This window comes from Hemiscyllium ocellatum, chromosome 12 (assembly GCF_020745735.1).
Source record: "Hemiscyllium ocellatum isolate sHemOce1 chromosome 12, sHemOce1.pat.X.cur, whole genome shotgun sequence".
In the NCBI taxonomy this organism is placed as follows: Eukaryota; Metazoa; Chordata; class Chondrichthyes; order Orectolobiformes; family Hemiscylliidae; genus Hemiscyllium; species Hemiscyllium ocellatum.
The window spans coordinates 76,859,788-76,873,927 of NC_083412.1; positions in this window are offsets into that span (position 1 = coordinate 76,859,788).

Consider the following 14,140-nt stretch of genomic DNA (forward strand, 5'->3'; position numbering starts at 1 on the left):
CAGGCTAGGAGAGTGGCTAAAGAAGTTGCAGATGCAACACAACAAAATAGAAAGTATGGAGTTACACATTTTGGTAGGATGAATAGAGGCATAGTCTATTTTCTAAACGGGGTAAGGCTTCAGAAATCTGAAGCACAAAGGGACATGGAACTTCTAATGTAAAGATTCTCTTTACATTAACAGCTGACATTTAGGAAGTCAAATGCAACATTAGCATTCATTTCAAGAGGAATAGAATACAAGAGAAGAGTTGGATTGCTGAGGCTCTATTAGGCTCTGGTCAGAATTTGGAATATTGTGAGCAGTCTTGGAACTTGTATCTAAGGAAAGATGGGCCAGCCTTGGAGGGCTCCAGGGAATGCTTACAAGTATGGCCCAATGGATGAAGGGGTTGTCATATGAGGAGCAGTTGAAGATCTGGGTCTGTATTCAATGGAGATTAGAAGGATGAGTGGGGATCTCATTGAAACTTACGGAATACTGAGAGGCCTGGATAGAGTGAACAAGGAGAAGATATTTCCACTGGTAGGAGAGACTAGGGCCCACGAGCACAGCCTCAGTGTGGAGAGATGATTCTTTAGAACTGAGATGAAGAGGAAATTCTTCAGCCAAAGGGTGGTTTAAATGTGGAACTCATTGCTGCAGAAAGCTGTGGTGGCACAGTGGCTCAGTGGTTCGCACTGCTGTCTCACAGTACCAGGGTTCGATTCCAGCCTTGGGCAACTGTCTGTGTGAAGTTTGCACAATCTCCCTGTGTCTGTGTGAGTTTCCTCTGGGTGCTCCGGTTTCCTCCCACAGTCCAAAGGTGTGCAGATTAGGTGAATTGGCCATGCTAAATTGCCCATAGTGTTAGGTGCATTAGTCAGAGGGAAATGGGTCTGGGTGGTTTACTCTTCGGAGGGTTGGTGTGGACTGGTTGGGCCGAAGGGCCTGTTTCCACACTGTAGGGAATCTAATCTAATCTAATTATGTGTAGCAGACAGAGATAGATAGCTTCTTGATAAGTACTGGGATTAAGGGTTTTGGGAAGAAGGCAGAAGAATGGTGTTGAAAAACATCAGTGATGATAGTGGAGCAGTCTTGATGAGCCAAATCCCTTAATTCTCATTCCATATCTTATGGTTTTATTTCAAACTTTAATTCCAATATATGTTTCTTTCAAAGAGAACTGATACAGTCAAAATTACTGTGGATGTAAATTGAGCAACTGTCTGGAAATAGAGAGAGAAATTGTAAATTCTCACACCAGCTGGAGTCAGAGAGGATTCAAAGGTAGAAGCACACTAGAAAACTGAACTGTAGCATCCTGTGAGTATCTCAGATTGTTAAAGTTATGGCAAAAAAAAACACCAATACACAGGGACTGGGGTTAACAGCCAGTTTAAATCTCGTCAGTGGGCACTCGTGGAAGAAGGAGTGCAAGAGAGCTGAGCTACATGTACACTAGTCTGAGTTCGAGCACTAGTTTGCTATGTAGATCACATTTGAAGAACCACCCTTGCATAACAGGTAAAAATACTCTCACTCTGGGTGTTAGAAGCCAGCTAGGCAATAATACAGTCAAAAAGAAAGAGGACAAAAGGATATCAATTAACCTGCAAACCCAAAAATCCTGAAACTGACATTTCAATTATCAACTATCTACTCTTCATAAACCCATTAAGACTGATCTGTAGATCTTTTAACTTTTATCCTTTTTGGGCAAACTTTTCATTTCTAATGTACATGTTGTGTTCGTATTTCTTCTTGCACTTAGTACCTAAATAATCACTCTGTTATTAATTCAAGAAAACCGAGTGAAACTGATTCCTTTTGAAACATGAGTTCATTAGGGCTGGGGAGAAAGATATACAGAAGGTAATAAGTCCTTTGAAAAGGTTAATGAATAAAAAAGGGGAGTTGGTTTTACTGGCCTCACCAAGGAGTTTAATGATTTGTGGCATTCTGTAATAACTTGGAGAATCCTGCCTGGTGTCTAGCCACAACAATTAATGTACAGCAAGAAACCTGCTGTGTGGTGACAGAATCTGTCCAATTTTTCCTTAATTTCTTCTTACACAAGTGGCACCATCAAGACTTGTATTTGTTGCACATTCTTCATTGCCCTTGAACTGGGTGAATTAGAATCATAGAATCACTAATATGGAAGTAGGCTATTTGGCCCATCAAGTCCACACTGACCCTTTGAAGTATGTCCCACCCAAACCCAACCCTACCCTGTAAAACCACATTTCCCATGGCTAACCCACTTAGCCTACATGAACAATTTAGCATGGTCAATCCAACATATTCATCTTTGGACAATGGGAGCAAATCAGAGAACCTGGAGGAAACCCACACAGCCACAAGGAGAATGTGGAAACTTCACACAGACAGTAGACCGAGTGTGGAATCGAACTTGGGTCCCTGGCACTGTGAGGCAGCAGTGCTAACCACTGACCCACCATGCTGCATCATGATTACTGGAACCACATTTATTAATTAAAACTCTACAAGTACCCATAATGAGGTTTAAAGACCTGTCCCCAAAGCAATAGCCAGAGACTTTTCCCCAGGGCAGCATTGACTGGTATGAGAAGTCATAGTTTGAAGATATTAGGAGGAAGGTACAAATGAGATGTCAGAGGTAGGTTTTTTACACAGAGAGTTGTGAATGCATGGGATGCGTTACCAGCGGTGGTGGTGGAAGCAGAGTCACTGGGGACATTTAAGCGATTTCTGGACATGCACATGAATAGCAGTGAGTTGAGGGGTGTTAAGGTTGTTACTATATTTTACATTAGGATTAACATCGTGGGCCAATGAGCCTGTTTTGTGCTGTGCTTTTCTATGTTCTATGTTCTATGTTCATTAGCCTAAACCTCTGTATTGCCAGGCATTGACATTAACACTTTGCCACCATTATTCCTCACTGCTGTCCTACTTAACCCAGTGAGGAAAGAAAGTAAGACCCCAGGGGTTTTTGATTCTGGTCATAAGACTCCTGGGGCTTTTGACTCTGGTCAGAAGTGTCCAGGTGTGAAACCAGCAGAGGACACTGATAGGTGAGAAGTTTGACCAGAACAGTATATTTGTCAAACTGTAGTACAAGTTTGGGTGGCACGGTGGCTCAGTGGTTAGCACTGCTGCCACACAGCACCAGGGTCCCAGGTACGATTCCAACCTTGTGCGACTGTCTGTGTGGAGTTTGCACATTCCCGCCGTGTCTGCGTGGGTTTCCTCTCGGTGCTCCGGTTTCCTCACACAGTCCAAAGATGTGCAGATCAGGTGAATTGGCCATGCTAAATTGCCCATTATGTTAGATGCATTTGTCAGAGGGAAATGGGTCTGGGTGGGTTACTCTTCAGAGGGTCGGTGTGGACTGGTTGGGCCGAAGGGCCTGTTTCCACACTGTAAGGAATCTAATTACATTGTTCAAAACAAAAGTATCCTAAGATGAGCTCAGGAAAGCAGAAACCTCTGTGGAGCAGGAGGATCAAAGCTGCCTTGACCTTGAATTTCATTACGAATACATCTCATGAAAATGGTGTCTCAAAATCTTTCTGAATGATTGGGTTTTAGACAGGAGCTGTCATAAATGTTACCATAAACTTATGGTGGTCAAGCTTGCATGGTGACATCACTCTTTGTGAAACACAACTCACAAAGCATCAGAGATTGTTTTCCTGATTAACCTGTTCAGAGAAATTATGACACACCTCTGGAGCCAATGGAATTTGAACCAAACCTTCTAGCACAGAGGCAGGGACACTGCCACTGCACCACAAGAGTGCTGCCAGGCATCAGATTGTTCAATCACTGATAAGCCACAATAGGGCGTTGAAACAATATGATTTCTACCTTGTGCTCCCAAAGTAAAGATGAAGAAAATCAATATGATATTCTGACAACATGCATTCACAGCAGAAAAGTAAACTGTCGCCCACAACCGTACTTTTTTCCCAGAGTGCTCATATTTTTTCAGTATGGTGTGAATCACTTTCCCTCAAAAGAATTTGAAGTACCATTTGAAAGGACATTAATCTACTGTATTCCTTGAAATTTTTATCACAACAATTTTCAATTGATGAAAACTCACCACTAAATCCCAGCCTGAGGGAATATGTGAAGTTGTTCATGAATCACAGAGAGCTAGCGCCAAGGGCAACAGATAGTCAAGAAGGTTAATGGAATGTTGAATCTTATTTTAAAGGGGTTGGAGTATAAAAGTAGGGAGGTCTTGCTGCAACTGTACAAGGTGAGTACGGTGAGCAGTTTTGTTACTCTTCTTTTTGGGAAGATATTGCTCTATTGGAAATAGTTCAGAGAGAATCATTAGGGTGGTGATTCGTATGGAGGGATTGTCTTATGAGTAAAGATTAAACAAGTTTTGAGAAGATTTGTAACTCAGATTGAGGTTCTGGATATAGGTTTGCTCACTGAGCTGGAAAATTCATTTCCAGACTAGCTTTGCTTCACCCAGAGGCCCACTGAAGATGTCACTTAGTAGGGTGACGAAACGTCTGGAAATGAATCTTCCAGCTCAGTGAGCCAACCTTCATCCAAAAGATTAAACAAGTTGGGATTCTACTCATGGAATAAGGAAGAATGTGAGGTGTCCTTAATGAAGCATATAGGATTCTTAAGGGGCTTGACAGGGCAAAGGCTAAGAGGATGTTTTCCCTTCATGTGACAGTCTAGGACCAGAGTGCTTAGTCACAGCCATAAGAGGTGCCAATTTAAGACTGGGACAAGTCTTCTCTCTGAGGGCTATGAACCTTTGGGATTCCTTGCTACGGAGATCTTTTTCTCCTCATAACTGTAGCACTCCCCTTTTGGCAGCCATGTTATTATTTCAACTGACTGCAGAAAACATACAATAGTTTAAGGAAGATAAGTAAGGAGGAGACTGATAGATTTTTAATTAATAATAGGTTAAGGATTTTGGAGAGCAGGCAGTAAAATGGATTTAAAGCTGAGATGAGATCAACCAATGACCGTATTAAATGGTGAAACAGGCTCAGAAGACTGAACTGCCAACTCCCACTTCTAATGCTCATGCTCTAATGTATTTAATCCTCTTTTATGGTATTGTCATTATCACTTTGTTCTGATATTTTATGATTCTATTTATAATATAGTAAATTCTAATGAGCATTTTTCAAAACTATTTTGTCATCCTACACTCAGACTTGCAGATGATTAGGAGTGCCTGAGGCTGGTTTTCCGATTACCTGCTGTAAATTTGGCAACATAGATGGGAAAACCACTTTTACACTGTTTTTCTGCGGTTTGTGGCCAGGCTAAGTTATGCCAATTCCAACCAAGTGTGCAAGTCTCCTGAATGGTGTATTGGGTGCCAAGCTTACACCAATCCTAATCAAGGCAGGAGAAACCAAGTTATTGCAATAGCTGCTCATAAAGTTGACATATGCTGTGTTTACCAGCAATTAATCCAAGCTCTAATTGTCAACAGTGCCAGTGAGCTAAATGCTTGCTGATTCTATTAAAACAACCAGCTGGAAATTTTCTTTAGTGTGAGGCAGGCTGAGAGAAGATGGGCATTTTAAAATATACTATTGAAATTATTTTTGCCGCCAATTCCCTTGCTCTTTGTGTAAAGCTCAATGCCTTTATTTCCTCTTTTTCATGTAGCTCACATAATTTCTCTGTTCCTCTTAGATATCTATCTCATATAGTTTCCTCGCTTCTCTATGCACTAGTATTCCTGGTTCTTTCATTATATTTAGTATGTTGTAGCTTTCTTATAAAGCTTTTCACCCTCTGTTGAATCAGACATGGTTCAGTGAGAAGTGCTCTTATCTCTGAGGCAGAAGGTTGCAGGCTCATGTCTCACTCCAGATGGCTTAACCAGAATAAATCTAGGCTAGGACTTCAGGGCAGTCCTGATAGGATGCTGAATAGTTGAGGCTGCTGTCATTCACGTGACATGTAAAACCAAGGACATGTCTGGCGTTTCAGCTGGATGTAACAGTTCCTATGGCCCTGTTACAAAGAATTGGGGATTACTCCCTAATGTCTTAACTAATGTAACCATTTAATAAAACAGATGATTTGGTCATTATCACATTGTTATTTGTGGGAGTTGGCTATGAGCAAATTATAGTTGCTGTGTTTGTATATTATGTCAGTCAGTCACACTTGTAAAGTACTTGATTTACTGTGAAGTGTTTTGGGAAGTCTTTAGGTTGAGAAGAATGCTAAAACATGCAAATTTTGTTTTAATGATATGACTTTCTTTTTCACTGAGTCTCCTACTTTCTCACTCACTTCTGGTCAAGATGGCAGCAAGAGTAGGGTGCTCCAACTAGAGCTCCTCCTTTCCTGTTTCTTTCTCTTTTTCTCCACCTTTGGTCTCTTAGACTTCTGTACTTGAGTAAACGTGACAATAAAATCGAAAATCTAAAATTCATACAATTTGTATTTATCTGGATAACACACAATAGGATATACATTTACACTTGAGCACAGTAGCTTTCACTTATGTGACTGGTTGGGGAAAATGAGGGGAAACAACGGTGTTGGTCTATTTTTGTGCCTGTATTGATTGTCCTATCCAAACCAGAAACATGTTCACAAAGTAGAGAAGGTGTATCCAATTAAAATGGTAATGAATTGTACTTCTCATCAGTACAATTTTGCCAAACACTGAACATTGGTAAAACCAGCCTTGCTCGGAGGTGGCTTAAATTCAAATGGGTCATCAGAGTGATTCAGATGATCAGATTTTATTGGAAAATAAAATGAATTCATACCTTTGTCTATCTGGTTGGCAACCAACCCATTTAAATTGAGCTTTAAGTGAGTCCTTGTTGTTTTGTCTCAAGCTGAAAGTCTTTTTGCAACTCCATTAAGACGCTGACATTGGTTTTCTGTTTCTTTTCCCATCCTGACACAAGTGAAAGCATTGCTAATAGCTCAATAAATAACATGCATACTGCTTTTCCTGGAAAATTCACTAAGGTCAGATGATCAAAGTCCTGTTCCATGAGACTTGGGTAGCATCTTCATTCAGGTAGATATTCTTGACTATTTTTCTTTGCCCCAATCTCACACTAGTGTCAAAAACAGAAAAGCTCAGTAGGTCTGGCAGCATCTGTGGAGAGAAATCAGAGTTCACGTTTCAGATCCAGTAATCCTTCCTCTGAACCTTATGCTAGTGACTCTCTTTCCAATGTTTTCATTGTGTTTCTGTCTTTCTCTCCATTGTTCTCTTATTGCATTCTTATTGGTAAGCAACAACTTTGAGAAAGGCTTCCTTGTAAAAAGTTATTGGAAAAAACATTTGGATTTAGAAGAAACAAACTTACAAAGACTGACTCTGTAGCTCTGCTTGAGCGTCTGCATTACATGCAGAGAGCTGTCACATTCTGAGGATACAGTCCACTCACACTACAATACTATGGACTTATTAGAATCAGTTTCTTTTTTTTTAAATTGCCCATGCTACTTATAAATACAATTGAAGTTTGGAAATGTTTTCATACAATTTAAATTACATTCAATCCCATACTTTAATTTTGCATCCAATCATAGTCTAGAGTTTAGAAAACTGATATTAGATTAGATTAGATTTACAGTGTGGAAACAGGCCCTTCGGCCCAACAAGTCCACACCGACCCGCCGAAGCGCAACCCACCCATACCCCTACATTTACCCCTTACCTAACACTATGGGCAATTTAGCTTGGCCAATTCACCTGACCCGCACATCTTTGGACTGTGGGAGGAAACCGGAGCACCCGGAGGAAACCCACGCAGACACGGGGAGAACGTGCAAACTCCACACAGTCAGTCGCCTGAGTCGGGAATTGAACCCGGGTCTACAGGCGCTGTGAGGCAGCAGTGCTAACCACTGTGCCACCCACTATGAAAAACCTTACAATATTTGTATGAGTTAATTTTGCAACTTCAGATGCTGTCTCTTCAAAACTTATGGAATAATTTTACACAAGTTAATCGCAGAAATATATAAATGTGTTTGATGCAGCCAAATATGTCCTGGAGAGAGTATGGGCCAAGCATATTTCCCAAATGGGATAGTTTGCAAATTAGCACCTAACTTTGTAATGTTGATTTATAAAAAAGCATGCCATTGATGACTTTTATATTGCATTCATCAGGACAGATGCAAGAATAATAAATTTCAATGGAAACAATAATTTATACTGCACTAGAATAGAATTCTAAATTGTTGGTGAGTGGACTCTAACAGGTCAAGTGCAGCAGTTGCAATATTACATTTCTCTGAGCACATTTTTAGCATAGGTAATAACCTGATGTATAACAAAAAACTTTCCAAGAGAACTTTGACTTGGTTTTTACATCAATTGTGAAAAAGATATTGTAGTTCAGGTCAATCAAAATTAGGTCAATCAGCAGATTTTCCCTGTTTCTTAATATTCTTTGAGTAAAATTTCTATTGGTGTACTCATCAATTTTGTGCTGGAAACTTTGTAAAAAATTGATAAATCAAGCCAAAATTGTACAGAGAGATTTAGACGGCTACATTGGAAATTAAATCTTTATCCTTTAAGAACTGAAAGTAAAATGATACTTAAGTAACTCTAGAAAGGCCGGGATTCCATCATCAAATCACCCTTTATTTACACGTGCATAATAGTTGACACTGATCCAGCTCCATCAGAGCCAGCTCTTAGAGTGAACAGAACCTCTCACATTGTCAGCCAGGGCTTCCTGATCAGACCAGATTAACAACCCCAGTTAGGGAGCTCATATTGCATGAGGTCCACCTGGCTGACCTCATTACAATTACTGCTGATACCTCAGTCAACATATCAACTTCTCTAACCAGCTTTGAATAATTCATGTTTATAGAGAGAGGCTGAACAGGCTGGGGCTGTTTTCCCTGGAGCATCAGAGACTGAGGGATGACCTTATAGAGGTTTATAAAATCACGAGGGACATGGATAGGATAAATAGACAAAGTTTTTTCCCTGGAGTGGGGGGCGCAGGACTAGAGGGCATAGGTTTAGGGTGAGTGGGAAAGATATAAAAGGGATCTAAGGGGCTACTTTTTCACTCAGAGGATGGTACGTGTATGGAATGAGCTGCCAGAGGGAGTCGTGGAGGCTAGTACAATTGCAACATTTAAAAAGCATCTGGATGGGTATATGAATAGGAAGGGTTTGGAGGGATATGGGCCAGGTGTTGACAAGTGGGACTAGATTGGGTTGGGATATCTGGTCGGCATGGACGAGTTGGACTGGAGGGTCTGTTTCCATGCTGTACATCACTATGACTCTGTGATAAAAGACATATTCAGTCCCTGTACAGGTTGCAAATGTAACAAAGAATGGCAGAGAGCTTTCTAAAGCTGAAAATGTGTTGCTGGAAAAACGCAGCAGGTCAGACAGCATCCAAGGAGCAGGAGAATTGACGTTCTTCAGGAATGGGCTCATGCCCGAAACGTCGATTCTCCTGCTCCTTGGATGCTGCCTGACCTGCTGCGCTTTTCCAGCAACACATTTTCAGCTCTGATTTCCTGCATCTGCATTCCTCACTTTCCCCTAGACAGCTTTCTAAATGCAAGCATAGAAATATATTATTAAATGCTCCTTTGGTGCTGAGAATCTAGATTGCAGGATAACAGGGTGAATAAAGTAGGTCATTGGTTAGGTATAGTAAATAGTTTAGGTTGGTATTCCACTTAATTTTCTTTTGAGGAGATGGTACAAACAAATGAATCATTTCCTAAAGAGATTATGTGATCATTTAATGTTCAATGTAGAGTCGATTGTAAATGAACAATGGGAAGAATAATCTTAATGTTAAAGTTATTACGCCTCATATCATATATTTCTTTCTTCTTTTGGGAATAATTTTGGGGATCTGAGCTGTTCTGTAAGTTTATAACATGAGTACCTAAACCATGCAGAGTCAAATTTGATCCATGAAATGATTGGACCCTAGCTTATCTCAAAAGGAAAATGCCTCTGTGTTTTGGATTAGGTTTGACAAAGTTGACCATGGCCCTTGTCTTCAATTAGTAGTTAGTGGCCCCTGTTGAAAATGGGTGAAAAGTCTGATAACATTGACCACTAAGGTTCAATCACGAGTAATGATAAATTTGAAGAGTTACCAAACAGTGACTGGTATCCAGGGAGTTGTACCCGAGAGAGATTCAACACCATAAGGAGAGAGCAAAATATTAGTAGGGAAACATTTGAGGATTATTCACATCAAATCATCACCATAAAAGATCCCATTACTTCAAAGAAAAGCAGTGGTGTTGATCTAGTGACTTGGCCAATATATATGAGGACCTCAAAAAGCATCAACGAAACTGAGGATCTGGTCATTAATCACTGATGTTTATTGGAGTTTGTTATCCACAAATTGTCCACCACATATCACATTTCATAACAGTGACTACATTTCAAATGTTTCCCAAAGGAAATTTAGAATAGGTGACAAATTCTGGCCTTGCCAGTGATACTCACATGCAATTCAAAATGAAAAAAAATTGATTTGGTGATAAAGCCCCTTGGGATGTGAACAGATCTGTGTAAGTGCAAGTTCTTTCTTACTTATCGTAGAATGGAATTGTTAAAAATGAAAAAAGAGTTCGGAATCTGGTCCCTCATTGTGCTGTGCTGGCTGATCTCAGTTTGGGGTTGATAGTATGTTGCTGGAAAAGCACAGCAGGTCAGTCAGCATCCAAGGAGCAGGAAAATCAATGTTTCGGGCCAGAACTCTTCATCAGGAATGATGGCCTCATTCCTGATCAATTTTCCTGCTCCTTGGATGCTACCTGACCTGCTCTGCTTTTCCAGCAAGCACACTGTTAGCTTTGATCTCCAGCACCTGCAGATCTCACTGCCTTCTGATCTCAGTTTGGGACCTAGTTATGGTGGTACAGTTGGACCCTGGGCTGGGATGGGTAAATCAACCAGCCTGTCCTCTTTCCAGTACCTATTTTGGAAAATGCCAACTGAAGATGTAACAGACAAAAGACCCAGGTTGAATTGACAACCTTCACGTATAGTATGTTGAGAACTTGGGTGGTGGTAGTGGACTGTGGCCAGAATGGTGGGATCGAACCATTTGAGTTAGTGACTTCAGGAAAAGTGAAGGAGAAATTTGTAGGGTCATAAAATAATACTCAACATAAAGAGTCCAGTGTTTCAGTTAGAATTGATTGATTCACTTTAGATTGAAAAAAAGGACATAAGTGTCTTATTAATTCAGATGTAAATAGTCTTGTCTCTTAGTGCCCTTAGTGGTCAGATTCAATTGTGCTGATAACATCTATGTTCCATGATTTCATAACTTGAGAAGGATGCTTTATAAAGAGGCCAGTTTAATTGGTTCTGTAGATGTAATCATGGTAATTTATTTTGTCGCAGACAATGTTTTACTGTGGAGATATTAGCCAGATGGCCCAGCCATTTGCAACCCAGGAACGAAACAGTATCTTTATTGTAAATGAATAAACAGTATTTATTGTGCATTTCCCATCACACTGTGATATCCCTCACATTTTACACCAGATAGTTTTCTTTGGCTCCTGTACTGAAGCATTAAAGGACTTTTTTTTTTAACACTGTGACCAAATCCAACCTTGACTGGCGAGGAGAAAGCTGCTGACAGGTTTGGGATCTGTCCAGACCTTTTCTGAAAATTCTGTCAGCCAACTGTTTGACAGTATGCAAATATATGTAAATTCAGGACACTGATGAACACCTGCAGAAAGTGACCATCCCCGATTATAACTGTATCTCTATGTTATCGGTTTAAACTGCTGCTGAAGCTCTGTACGTCAGTTTTATTATTCATTCGTCAGCATAATGTTAATTTCCAGAAAAAAAAACAGTCTCTTTGTCCTGGTGAGCCGCAGAGCACCATGTGGAGCTATAGGTGCCAGCAAAGTGAGATGGCTCTTTTCCAGCCCTTGTGAATCCTTCACACTGTCTGGGCCTCTGCTTGGCATGCAACCCCTTCTGCTAAGCCAGTGCCACCCAATGTAACCCTGAGGCCTGCACTGTTATACCAGCAGCTCCAGGTGCCTGTCTCTGAGCAGTCTGAATGGCCAGTAAGTCAGAGTCACATCAAAGGGAAAAAATTAACTCCTTCATTGGTATCAAATTATGCTCACTTTTGGAACAGAGCTCTTTCTAAACAGCAAATTTATTTTATTAATTATAGAACATTCTGCTCAATCAATGGGATACTCCATTATATTCTTTATAAGTATCAATATGGTTGTAGGATAACGCATACAAATATTAGAAGTGAATTATGTAGTCATTATACAGATAAGGATACATCTGTTCATTACACTGAAAAGCAATTCCACCTAACCTTACAGTTGGCCAGCAATTGCAAATATAAAGAACTATGTAAGTGCACTATGTTTAAAAATATCACCTCAAAATTAAGGGGAAATATACAATTGATATGAAAGAAAGAAATGCAATTATATAGCATCTTTCACACTGTCAGATCTTTACAGCTCTAACTCAGTATTTTTGATTTGGTGATGAAAGATGAGGGTCAAGCTATTTGTGCATAGAAAAAAACCCTCAATCAGAAATGTGTTGAGACCAGATGTTTGTATTACATCAAGATGGCATAAATACACTCCCAGGGAGTGGCAGATAAACTGGCTTTTCTTGAAGTTACAAATCACGTGATGCCAGGTTATAGTCCAACAGAATGTCATCATCCTAGGAAAAAGACTTTCACTGTCTACCCTATCTAATCCTCTGATCATCTTGTATGTCTCTATCAAATCCTTGTATTTTCAAATAAACTTGTTGCACTATAACCTGGTATTGTGTGATTTTTAACTTTGTCCACCATCGTCCAACACTGGCACTTCCACATCATGGCTTTTCTTGAAGGTGTTACAGTACAATACTTATTTCCATCTGTAAAAGTAAAGTTGCTATAGCTCTATCAGACCGAAGGACTGTTTTCTCATTAGGATCCATTGCCACAAGGATCGGGGCTGGGTCCACTGCTCTTCATCATTTATATAAATGCTTTGGAAGTGAACAAAGGAGATATAGTTAGTAAGTTTGCAGATGACACCAAAATTGGAGGTGTAGTGGACAGCAAAGAAGGTTACCTCAGAGTACAACGGGATCTTGATCAGATGGACTAATGGACGAAGGAGTGGCAGATGGCGTTTAATTTAGATAAATCTGAAGTGCTGCATTTTGGAAATTCAAATCAGAGCAGGACTTATACACTTAATGGTAAGGACCACATGGTAGGCTGTTGGAGAAAATGCAGAGGCATGGGATTGAGGATAATTTAGCAGTTTGGATTAGAAACTGGCTTTCTGGAAAATATTCAACCTGGAGTCTGGTTACCAGCGGTGTGGCACAAGGATCTGTTTTGGGACAACTACTGTTTGTCATGTTTATAAATGACTTAGACAGGCATAGGTGGATGGATTAGTAAATTTGCAGACGACACTAAAGTCGGTGGAGTAGTGGACAGTTTAGAAGAATGTTACAGATTGCAGGGGGACTTAGGTAAACTGTAGGATTGAGCTGAGAGGTGACAAATGGAGTTCAATGCAGCTAAATGTGAGGTGACGTACTTTGAGAAGAACAACAGTAAGGCAGAGTACTGGATCAATGGAAAGATTCTTGGTAGTGTGGATGTGCAGAGGGATCTTGGAGTCCATATACATAGATCCCTGAAAGTTGCCACCCAGGTTGATAGTGCTGTTAAGAAGGCATACAGTGTGTTAGGTTTCATTTGTAGAGGGATTGAGTTCTGGAGCCACAATATTATGCTACAACTATACAAAACGTTAGTGCGGTCACACTTGGAATATTGTGTACAGTTCTGGTCGCCATATTTCGGGAAGGATGTGGAAGAATTGGAAAAGGTGCAGAGGAGATTTACGAGGTTGCTGCCTGGTCTGGAGGGAAGGTCTTATGAGGAAAGGCTGAGAGACTTGGGTCTGTTCTCATTGGCAAGAAGAAGGCTAAGAGGAGATTTGATAGAGACATACAAGATGATCAGAGGATTAGAAAGGGTAGACAGTGAAAGTCTTTTTCCTAGGATGATGACATCAGCTTGTTCGAGGAGCATAACTACAAATTTGGGGATTATAGATTTAAGACAAATGTCAGAGGCTGGTTCTTTACTCAGAGAGTGGT